The following is an 11074-nucleotide window of genomic DNA, read 5'->3' on the forward strand; positions in this document are numbered from 1 at the left end:
GGGTGGGCGATGGTGATGGTAACGGCAAAAGCGTCTGGAAGGGGAGAATGAGAGATAAAAACAGAGAAGAGGAAGAGAAGTTGCGGGAGGGGCTCACTAGTGATAAGGATCGGAGATGGCAAACGAGGGGAGGAGGAAAATTGTCAAACATCGTTTCCTTGTTCCCCCCTAATTCCTGAGAAGTCAAGACGAAGACGAAGACAACTCCGCTCCCTACTCCCACCTCCCGGGTCATCATCGAACTAACAAACCGGCTCACAATTTTTCAAACTGAACCATAGTTCGATCAAGTTCGGCTCGTTAACTTAAACGAATTTGATTTGGATCTTACTCGATTCGAGATCTAGATAAATTGAATCGAACGAGCTGAACCAGCTCAGTTCAATGCCACCCCTACCTCCTCGACACATCGAAATAGCTTTGGGACTCGTGCTTGGCTAGCGATTCTTGTGGGGGGGCCCTCCAGGTTCCATCTGTACAGAATCCCTCCCTGCTTCTAGGGTCCCCAGCCCTAAATCTACCAACCGTGGTGTTCCGTTCACAAAATATTATCTTTCACGATTTCTAAGGGTGGTGAATATAGAATTGAAAAAAGTTCTAATAAAAAAAATATAATGTTTCACTGACAGTAGACGAGAGAACGAGATGAGATATCGTGTAAAGAGCTACGACGAAGCTCAAGAGTAATTTAATCATGGACAGGACAACTCCTGTTTCAGAGTAGGCGTAGGCGACGAATCTCCCACTTCTGCACAAGCCATAAAGTCAAGACAGATTAACTAACTTTTCTGGCGTTTCAAAGCTTCTTCGGCTCCTCATTCAACGAACATAGACAACCATCTTTCACTGGCCGGAGGTCGAAGAGAACTGAACTAAAAATATTGAGTCGAAGAGTTCAACGAGGCATCGCTCATCAACAGAGCTGCCAGATTGCCAGCAATGGCGGGAGACGAACAGAACGGAGAAGGGTATCATCAACAGAGCTGCCAGATTGCCAGCAATGGCGGGAGACGAACAGAACGGAGAAGGGTAGTTTAATACGCAACGAGGCGTTGACGGGAGTAAGTAAACAACGGGGGAATTGATCGCCGGCCGGAATGCAGCGCCAGAAGGCTCGGATCCCGGGAAAAGATTCATGGGCTTGTCTTGATTTTGGAGCGACACGCGGAATATTCTTGCCACGGGTGAGGCGTCCACGGTGTCATATACAGTCTCCGTGCTGTTTCGTCTAGATGGCAGGCGGCTCACGTGTTGGACTTGGACGGAGCTTCGTCTGTTTGTTTCTCCTCCACCGTTGTTTTTGCCACCCAGGATTTGAGCAACCTTTGAAAAACGAAAGAGGCAGGCAACGATTGAAGAAGAATTTGGAGAATGAATGATTTGGCTGATTTCACAGGTTCCTAATGTCGAAAAAAGTACTTCAATTTGCGCTCATTTTTACCGACTTACATGGAAGAATTAGGAGTGATTACAGGGATTACAGAGTTTACAAAAGTTCGGGATTTATGGAATATTTATAGGATTTCTTCTTAAGGTAAGAAATCTAAGAAAAAATCTCAACAATCTTCCTCAAGTTGGTGCATAGATATCACTCATGCCTAACTTGTTGAGAAAAGTGTTAAAGGCACGATAAGATATTGCCTTGGTCAACACATCGGCAAGTTGATCCTGAAACCGAACATGAGAGACTTCAATGATTCTTGTTTCTAATTTTTCCTTAGTAAAGTCTCCATTAACTTCAATATATTTAGTTCTATCATGTTAGACTGGGTTGTGAGCAATATCACATGTTGCCTTATTATCACAATATAATTTCGTAGGACTTGTCTGCTCAATATGTAGTTTATGTATCAAATTTTTTATCCCTAATAATTCACATATTGCCTTGGCCATTCCCCTGTATTCGGCTTCAGTTGACGATTTAGCTACCACCTCTTGTTTCTTACTTCTCCAAGTGACTAAATTTCCACCTACAAATGTAAAGTATCCGGATGTAGATCGTCGATCCTCTATTGACTCAGCCCAATCGATATTTGTATAACCTTATATTTTTAAGTCGCCTCCCTTGTTAAATAAAATTCCTTTCCCTGAAGATGATTTCAAGTAGTGCAGGATACGGTTGACGGCATTCATATGCTCTTCACTTGGAGAGTGCATAAATTAACTAACCACACTTAGTACATAAGCTAAATCTGGTATGGTATGTGCAAGATACATCAACCTCCCGACTAGTCTCTGATAACGTTCCTTGTTAGCAGGAACTTGATTTGAATGTGTTCCCAATTTTAGATTTTCATCCATGGGAGTATTGACTGGATTACATGTTGTCATACCAGTTTCCTTCAACAAGTCAAAAACATATTTTCGTTTAGATAGAAAAATTTCTTCCTTTGATCTTGACATTTCAATACCAAGAAAATATTTTAAGTAACCAAGATCTTTCATTTCAAACTCTCTGGCAAGATGACTTTGCAATGCCTTCTTTTCCTCTGGATCATTCCCAGTTACTATCATATCATCAACATATACAATAAGAGTTGTGATTGCCTCCTTGTTAGATTTCAGGAAGAGAGTGTGATCTGAGTTGATTTACTTATATCTGATAGATTTTATAAAATTTGTGAACCTTCCAAACCACGCCATCGGGGACTACTTCAAACCATATAGGGATTTCTTCAGTTTACATACTTGTTTGCATCATTTGGTTTGCATAATACATCCAGGGGTAGTTCCATATATACTTCTTCTTGGAGATCTCCGTGTAAAAATACATTTTTAATATCAAATTGATATAAGGGTCCGTCAAGATTCACAGCTAGAGATAGTAGAATCTGAACAGTATTGATTTTGGCCACTGGTGCAAATGTCTCCATGTAGTCGATCCAGTAGGTTTGAGTATATCCTTTGGCAATAAGCCTTGCTTTAAAGCTTTCAATGGTGTCATCGGCTTTATATTTGATGGTAAATACCCACCTGCATCTAACTGGTTTCTTTCCTATAGGTAGATTAACCACTTCCCATGTTGAATTCTTTTGGAGGGACCACATTTTTTCATTCATAGCTTCTTTCTACTTGGATCTTTCAAGGCTTCCTACACACTATTAGGAATAGATATAACAAATAATTGATTCACAAATACTTCATTTGCCTTTGACAATCTATGATAAGACACAAAATTATGCATGGGATACTGAAATTTAGAGGTGAGAAAAGGTTCATAATTGACTCTAGGTTTTTCTCTTATGGTTCGATGAAGTAGCACTCGTAGTTGAGTTTCGAAACTTACCTGAGGCTCAGACATGGACTCGGACTCAGAAAGCAATGGATCCACTGGTACACTATGAAGGGGGGAAGATGTCGACTGAGACTCTGATTCCATCACTTCCATTTGGTCTTGTTTGTCTCCATCCTATGAATCATGCCCATTTGTATCATTTTGATGTTTACTACTTTAATCTGAATACTCACCACTTGTAGTATCCAAGTTGTCCAAATGATGATTAAGGATCTTCAATTCAATCATATTCTCCCCCTGTATTGAAGATTCGGGAGTAGAATAATACATGTTATCTTTGTGAAATAGCACATAAAAAGTGACATACAATTTGCGATAGGGAGGATGATAACAACGATAGTCTTTTTGATGTTGAACATAACCAACAAAAACACACTTGAGAGTTTGGGGTTCCAATTTATTTCTCAATGGCTTATGGAGGTCAATAAAGGTTACATACCCAAAAACTTTAGGTGGCAGATTCGGCACAATAGGTGAACTTATGTTTTATGAAGAACACTTAAGGGAGTCTGAAATTGTAACACACTTGAGGGTTTTCGATTAATAAGATAAGTTGCAATTGTAATGGCTTCACCCCAATAACTAGCAGGCATATGAGCTTCAAACAAGGAAGCACGAATAACCTCAAGAAGGTGGCGATTTTTTCCCTCTGTAACCCCATTTTGCTAAGGGGTGTATGGACAAGTAGTTTGATGAGTAATACCATGATCATCTAGATATTCTTTGAAACTTTGATTCACAAATTCTCCACCATTGTCACTTCGAAGAGTTCATATTGTAGAATGATACTGAGTGACTATCATTCTGTGATATTGTTTGAACAATGAACTAACTTCACTTTTTGACTTCATTAAACAAATCCAAGTCCTACGGGTGTAATCATCAATAAAAGAAACAAACCACCGTTTATCACTAAGGGAGGCTATATTTGCTGGACCCCACACATCAGAGTGAATAATCATAAAAGGTGTTGGACTTCTATTCATGCTTATTGGGAATGGAATATGATGGCTTTTAGCCAATTCACATACATCACACTTAAAATTTGAAATAAATAATTTTTCAAAAAGTGTAAGAAACAATTTCTTTAAATAACCAAAGGATGAATGACCCAACCGTTTATGCCATAACCAAATATCAGAATCTGCTGATTTATTCTCATGGAGAACGCTTGGGCTAACTGATGAAAACTTTCTGGCTGCAGATCAAGGTAATAGAGTTTCCCCCTTCTAGTACCATACCCAATTGTCTTATGAGTTCAAATGTCCTTAAAAACACAAAGGTTAGGCCAAAAAAACACAATACAATGCAGAGTACGAGTTATTTGAGCAACTGATAATAGATTATGATTGAGGGTTGGAACAACTAATACAGAATCAAGACTCAGATTTTCAGTGAGAGTGATAGAAACTTCTCCAACAACGTGAGATGAAGTACCATTTGTTGTAGATACGATATGTTGTTCAGATGGTTTCATACTATTAACATGATGATTATCAAAGGTCATATGATAAGTAGCACCAGAATCAATTATCCATTCATTATTTCTACTAGGAGCAAAAGTATTAAAAACCTAACTAGATGTAGCGATTAAGACTGATGCATCCTCAGTTGTGTGAGAGGTGGAAGGTTTTGCTACTACAACGGAAACATGATTATTTGATTTGGAGTTTCGTTTGCGAGACACTTTTGTAGGATCCCACCATTCTGGATACCCGATAAGTTCATAACATCATAACTTTATATGCCCAATCTCACCACAGTGAGTACAAATGCGCTCTGGTTTGGTTGTTCCAACCTCATAGCTACGATTCTGAGATCCTGATGTTCGATTTTGATCACTGTTAGGACCAGTTGGTCGACCTATTTTAGGCTTAGCTCGACGTGCTACCATTGCAGATATCTCAACATTATCAACTTCACTATTTAAAGTGGTTCTACGAACAGAGTCACGACGTACATAAGCATAAGCTTCTTCAAGATCCAATATCGGGTCTTTTCTAAGAATTGCGCCACAGACTTGTTCAAATTCTGCATCCAATCCGTTTAAAAAAATATGAACACGCAATCTTTCAATAGATTTTCTATAAGCGATCACATCATCAGGATCTTTCATTATAGTCCTGTCATGATGATCAAGTTCTTGAAAATTTTTCACAAGATCACCATAATACGTTGATAAAGGGCGACCAGTCTGTTGGTAGAGAAAGCTCTCCAATTCAATGAAAATAATTGTGATTCATCTGACCCATCATAGAAAGCTTTTTCCAGAGCATTCCATATTTCGCGTGCGGTACGCAGTCGAATATAGCGCTTCATAATATTTGGTGACATAGAGGTTAACAACCACCCCTTGACTTTTTTATTTTCAGCATACCATTTCGCATAAGAGGCATCCGTTTCTTGTGGGAATGGTGTTTTTTTCATAATATATTCGAGTTTTTCTCGTCCTGCAATTTGCATCTCCATGATCTGGGACCATACATCATAGTTGACTTCGGTAAGAGTAAAACTGGTTGTAAAACCAGAGTTTTCGGATTGCACATGAATAATCGGTGTTGATTCCTTCGACATGATGAAAAGAAGATCGGCGGGGGACACCAGAAAAATATTGGTCCGATCCGGTCCAGTCCGTAGACTGATTCGGTTTGGTCCGATTGGCTTTCTAAAAATAATTGGTCCGGTCCGGCCTGTAGACTGATTTGGTCTAGTCCGGTTCACGTTATTTTGCTGGGCTGATCTTTCTCCGTCCGAGACCGGGTCGCTCGGAAAATAAATAACCCGAACATAAGTTTAAACGAACAAACATAAAATTTACTGTACCTCTTCTTCATCGAGACGCTTGACAGTGCGTCTCTTCCCCTTAGCCAACGTCGATTGGAAGGCCGTCGTCAGTGCAAATTGTCTTTGGCGAGACGCACGCTGGTGTGGCGCCGGTGAGGCTTTTCCCCTTCTTTTTTTTTTCCTTCGTCGGTCGGCGAAGCTTTCTGATGGAAGGCCGAGCAGTGGCTCGGCTACAGTCGTCGGCGGCCTGCAGAACTTCCGAACAACTCTTTTTCGCGGCGAGTCGTCAGTCGGCGAAGTTTTTTGATGGAAGGCCGAGCAGTGGCTCGGCTACGGTTGTCGGCGTAAACTCTGTTTCGCGGTGAAACAGAGTCCGTCGACTGAGATTACAAAATAGAGCTTTCGCTCTATTCTTCGGCTACGATAGACTACGGAACAGAACTTTCGCTCTGCTCTTCGACGATGAGAAGGAGAAGGAGATAATTCTCCCGCTTTGATACCAACTTGAAAATAATACTTCACTTTCAATCTTGATTTCTCATTCATATCATCGGCTTAAATAGCCGTTTTACATAATATACATGGAAGAATTATGAGTGATTAACGGGATTACACAATCACCGGATTTACAGAATATTTACATGATTTCTCCTTCAGAGAAGAAATCTCAAAGAAATCTTAACAACATTCTCTGAAAGTGACGAATTTGGAACCTGCGATGATAAATTTTGAAAATAACAAGATCACCAACATTCGTGTTTCAGTCTTCGTTGTTCAACCCCCATCGTCAGCATCATCCTCAAGCTCCACTTCAGCACCACCTGTACGACCCTTGAGTGACAAGAAGACGAGGACTGCTACCAGTTGGGCCGCCAAGAAGTATTTGCCTCTTCTTCTGAAAGTCTTCTGCTCTTCATTTTTCTTTTTCTTAGGTTTTGGCTTGGGCCTTAGACCTACAAGGCTCGAATCCTTTACCATTATAATGCGATGGAGATAAAATTTAAGAAACAATATAGTATCATCTGAATCAAGTTAATGGCACGTAAAAGCATCTTCAACCAGAGGTTGTTCTAAAATTTTCATAGATTCTAGATTGGTACCAATAGAGGGTATTGTCTATATCAGTCATCCTTGAGTACCCAACTCGAAATAATCAGGAAAAAAACATTCAGTTAAGACACCAAGCTCCAGATCCCACGGGTAAATAGCGTACTTATCCCATTACCCCAAAACAATAACCAAATGTAAAAGAAACACCCAAATCTAACTCACCATGTGTAAAAGGCTCCCTCCTTGGGGTAGATGAGGTTGAAAGATCATGAGGAGAACTTGGTACAGAATATGATGATTATGAAGCTTCCAAGAATTGTCTTTTATGTATTTTGGTGTACTTTACAAGAGCTTCATGCATTAAGATCTTGCATCGCAACAGTGATGTTTTCCTGAAACATTGTTGCACAAGCAAATATTTCAGGACTGCTAGTTACGAGCAGAAGGTAAGAAGCACTGTCATATTGGCTCTTAAACAGAGAGAAAAATAGTGCTTAAAATAACCAGAGCAAAACTACAAATTTTATAGGTGAAAATGTCCTGATACACCATTGCCAAAACAATCATTCTCCAGAACAAAGCTAGCTGACGCTTTTCTTTACAAGGCCAGACTCAATACTGCCGCAACCAAAGAGCATTAACCTGTTCTGACAGAAACTTTTCTTATTAAACTATTAAATTACTCTTCTTGCATGGATGGGCTAGTCAGAATAGAGATATTTGAAACTTTAATCCAATTGTATACCAAGCTAAATCTGAGGAACATAGGGTAGTTATGGTTCGGCTCAGCTGGGATCAGGTTCACCATTTGGGAGCTTATAACTGATTGATCGAACAGAACTAATCATGAAACACCTTGTTATGCTACACCGAGAGTTTCCTGCTGCAGATACATTTGGAAAAATGATTGTATACTAAGGCACCTCAATACACTATGATAATAACCCTAGTAACAAAAACAAAACTGATAAGCTAAACTAGAACCATGGAAGCACAAGACTGTAAGCTCAGCTTCACCAAAAGCCAGTAAATGGGAAATGGGAGAACAACTTACAGCTAAACCTTGAAGGACAATGATGGCATGACCAAGGAAAAGAGCATCCAAACTGGTAGGCTTGTTTAAACTATAAAAACTGGTCAAATGGGTGTGCCACCTTGCTAGTTCCAGCAACCAAAATTCCACCAATCAGGAAAGAAAAACGAATAAGACAAAACAAAAATGCATGTCAGATTGTTATCTTGGATACCTGGTCCTTCAACTTCATGGCAAGTGCCTCATACGCTAGGGATGCTTTCCTATATACCTGTACATGCAGAAATTTTAATCTGGTTAAACGATAGAAACAACTTGTACCTATTTCTCCATGCTTATTTTTTATTTCAGAGCAGATAATGGTGCCTCTTGCAACATTGCTAAGCCTTAAAGCCCCAACAGGAAAAAAGAACCAACAAGCAAGGCACATTTTCATTAAAAAATATAAGTAAATAAAACAAAACAAAAAAAATAAAACTCTCTAAAGCATCAAGAACAGGAACAAAAGGAAATGCCAGAAACCTCTGCTTCTCTTTCTTCAGCATTATCACTAGTTATCCCAAGCAACTGCTTCACAGCTCGAGTTTGCTTCCAGCAGAGAATCTTCCCAATTGACCATGGAAGATCAACGAAGTATATTTTCTTTGCTGCATTTCTATCAGAGGCCACCCACAGTTCATATAACATTGCATCTGAAAGCCGTGAACTGACCATTGCTTTTGTGGGAAGCCATCTTCTTTTAGAGTTTCAATAACCCCACTATTCTCATTGTTAAACGCCACGTAATCACCATTCTCGACATAAGGAATTTCATTTCTAGAAGATGTTAAACGACAATTGTAGTAATACAGAGGTAGAGGAAAACAGTGTTTATGCATGACAACAATCCTTGGCATCATGTTGTGAGCTTCGCTTTGAAAGTCAAAGAAAAGTAAGAGCAATCCGAAGGGCTGCTATCTTGTACAAAATCCTAATTCAGTTCAGAAAGAGTGACAAGATGGGAGGAGGGAAACCAACAGTCTGGAAAAACGACAAAGTTCATTGGAATAGGATTCACTTAAAGCAACCTGACATATCCCAAATAGGTTGGGGATAGGAACGGAGTGTTTTGGGGCAAAAGCCCAAGACTGCTTTCCACCATCTCTGACAAAGACCCGTGAGCGGACTGGACCTCTGTCTGTACATTTTCACCCCATAGTAGCACTTTAAGAAACAATCAATCTTGACTTTCCCAGTGTTTTGTATCTGAAAAATCAAATTGGGTCCAAGTTTCTTTGTATTAAAAGACTTACATTGTGTGGCGCCAATGCGATTGTTTCAGCCATAAAGCTTCCCTCTATTCAATATCCAATTCAAGCTGCCAACCCAAGATGTCATAGATGAGACTACTTCAGTCACATTTCAAGTCTCGTTTAAACCCTTCGGTCTGCAGGTGATCCTACGATATTTCATTTTGGGAAAACTTCTTCTAGTTAATAAAAATAAATAAAAAATCATCTGAAGCTGGTGACAGCCAGCAACTTGTATTTCTTCGTCTTTCTGATCGCTTAATCAAATATTCAACTGCTTCCAGAAGTTGCTCTAAAAAAAAGACGACTCAGAAGAAACAAAGCCCAGTAAAATTCCACAGAGATTTTTCAAGGAAGAATCCACTGTACTCACTGCTAGAAACGTAGAACAAAATAGAACAACAAGACGTAAAATTCAGCAGGTACTGAGCGCCTTGCAGGTAATACGAATCAACTGAGCTGAATCTGGGGTAGCCGTATCAAATTCCATATCAAATGACAAATTTGCAAATCTTAGATAAAGGAAAACGGATAAGCAAGAAGGACACCCAGTAGGGAGAGCACAACAAGATTGTCTTACGACGAGGAGTCCCTTCAGTTCATCCATGTAACATTTTGAGCCCACTTGCCACTTTTCAGTGTTGAAGTGAGAATTGATCTAAAAGTTAAGCAAGGATAACAAATTAATGTGTAATTGTAGTATATTAACTTTTAGAGTTTTACGGTTAAATCACTAATTATGTTTAAGTTTTTTAGTATTTTTGACACAAAAATTAAGCAAGAATGAATTCTTGTGAACGAATTATTGTTTAATTGTAGTATATTAGACCTATTTAAATAGGTATTCCAAACCAATAAATTATATTTCAATTTAGGTATATCTATTATCATACTTGACCCATTGCAATAGTTGATTAAACTGGTACTGACATCATCATAGACATTAAAAAATCATATAATTTATTTTTTTAAAAATATCTAATCTTTCATAGGAGAACTTCCTTCTGAGCTACCACCCTCTCATCAGAGCAGACCATCTGACCCATAAAAATGGTGCCACATGCGACAACCCCTTCCCCTTTCTTTTCGTAGTAGGGGAGGAAACCCCTAACTTGACTGTCATTGTATAACAATAACAAAGTCATGGATTCCACCTCATTGTTCAGCCAGGTGACCAAGTGCAGTTGGGGGAGGCTCTGCCATGTTCCAACTATTTTAAAGATAAGGGAGAAGGACAAAGGCTCTAAGCATGGGGAGAGAAGATACCCAGAAGTTCTACCTTATCTTTCTATCGATTAGAGATTCACACAAGTAGGAGAGACTCGTCTCTTCTTGGAGAAGATTGTATATATCCTACTTTTTAAACAATCGAACATGGCTGATTTGTAGGCCATGTCAGTCTCATCCCTCTAACCTTTGCATGGCCGCCGTATGGGCCATAAGCTTGTCCTTACTGACAACTCGTCCTTCTGATGCACTCTAAAATAGGAAGTCCTTGATCATCTTTCTCTTGGATCCTTTCGAGAAGAATGACTTCTTCACTGCAACTTTGTCGTCATGCTCGTTTTGTGTGGGTTTTGGAGTCGGCTTGACGGGTCTTTCAGAGCTTGATCTAATGGTTAT

General features: G+C 39.5%; 1 pseudogene; it reads right to left on the reverse strand.

The window, feature by feature from the left end:
• Positions 1-6853: 6853 nt before the first annotated feature.
• Positions 6854-10058, reverse strand: LOC137937345 (mitochondrial outer membrane import complex protein METAXIN-like; annotated as a pseudogene).
• Positions 10059-11074: the final 1016 nt, after the last annotated feature.

Source organism: Aristolochia californica, unplaced genomic scaffold, assembly GCF_029961685.1.
Source record: "Aristolochia californica isolate CCGP_79_NKW_82.1479 unplaced genomic scaffold, dmAriCali1.0.hap1 SCAF_7, whole genome shotgun sequence".
Taxonomy (NCBI): domain Eukaryota; kingdom Viridiplantae; phylum Streptophyta; class Magnoliopsida; order Piperales; family Aristolochiaceae; genus Aristolochia; species Aristolochia californica.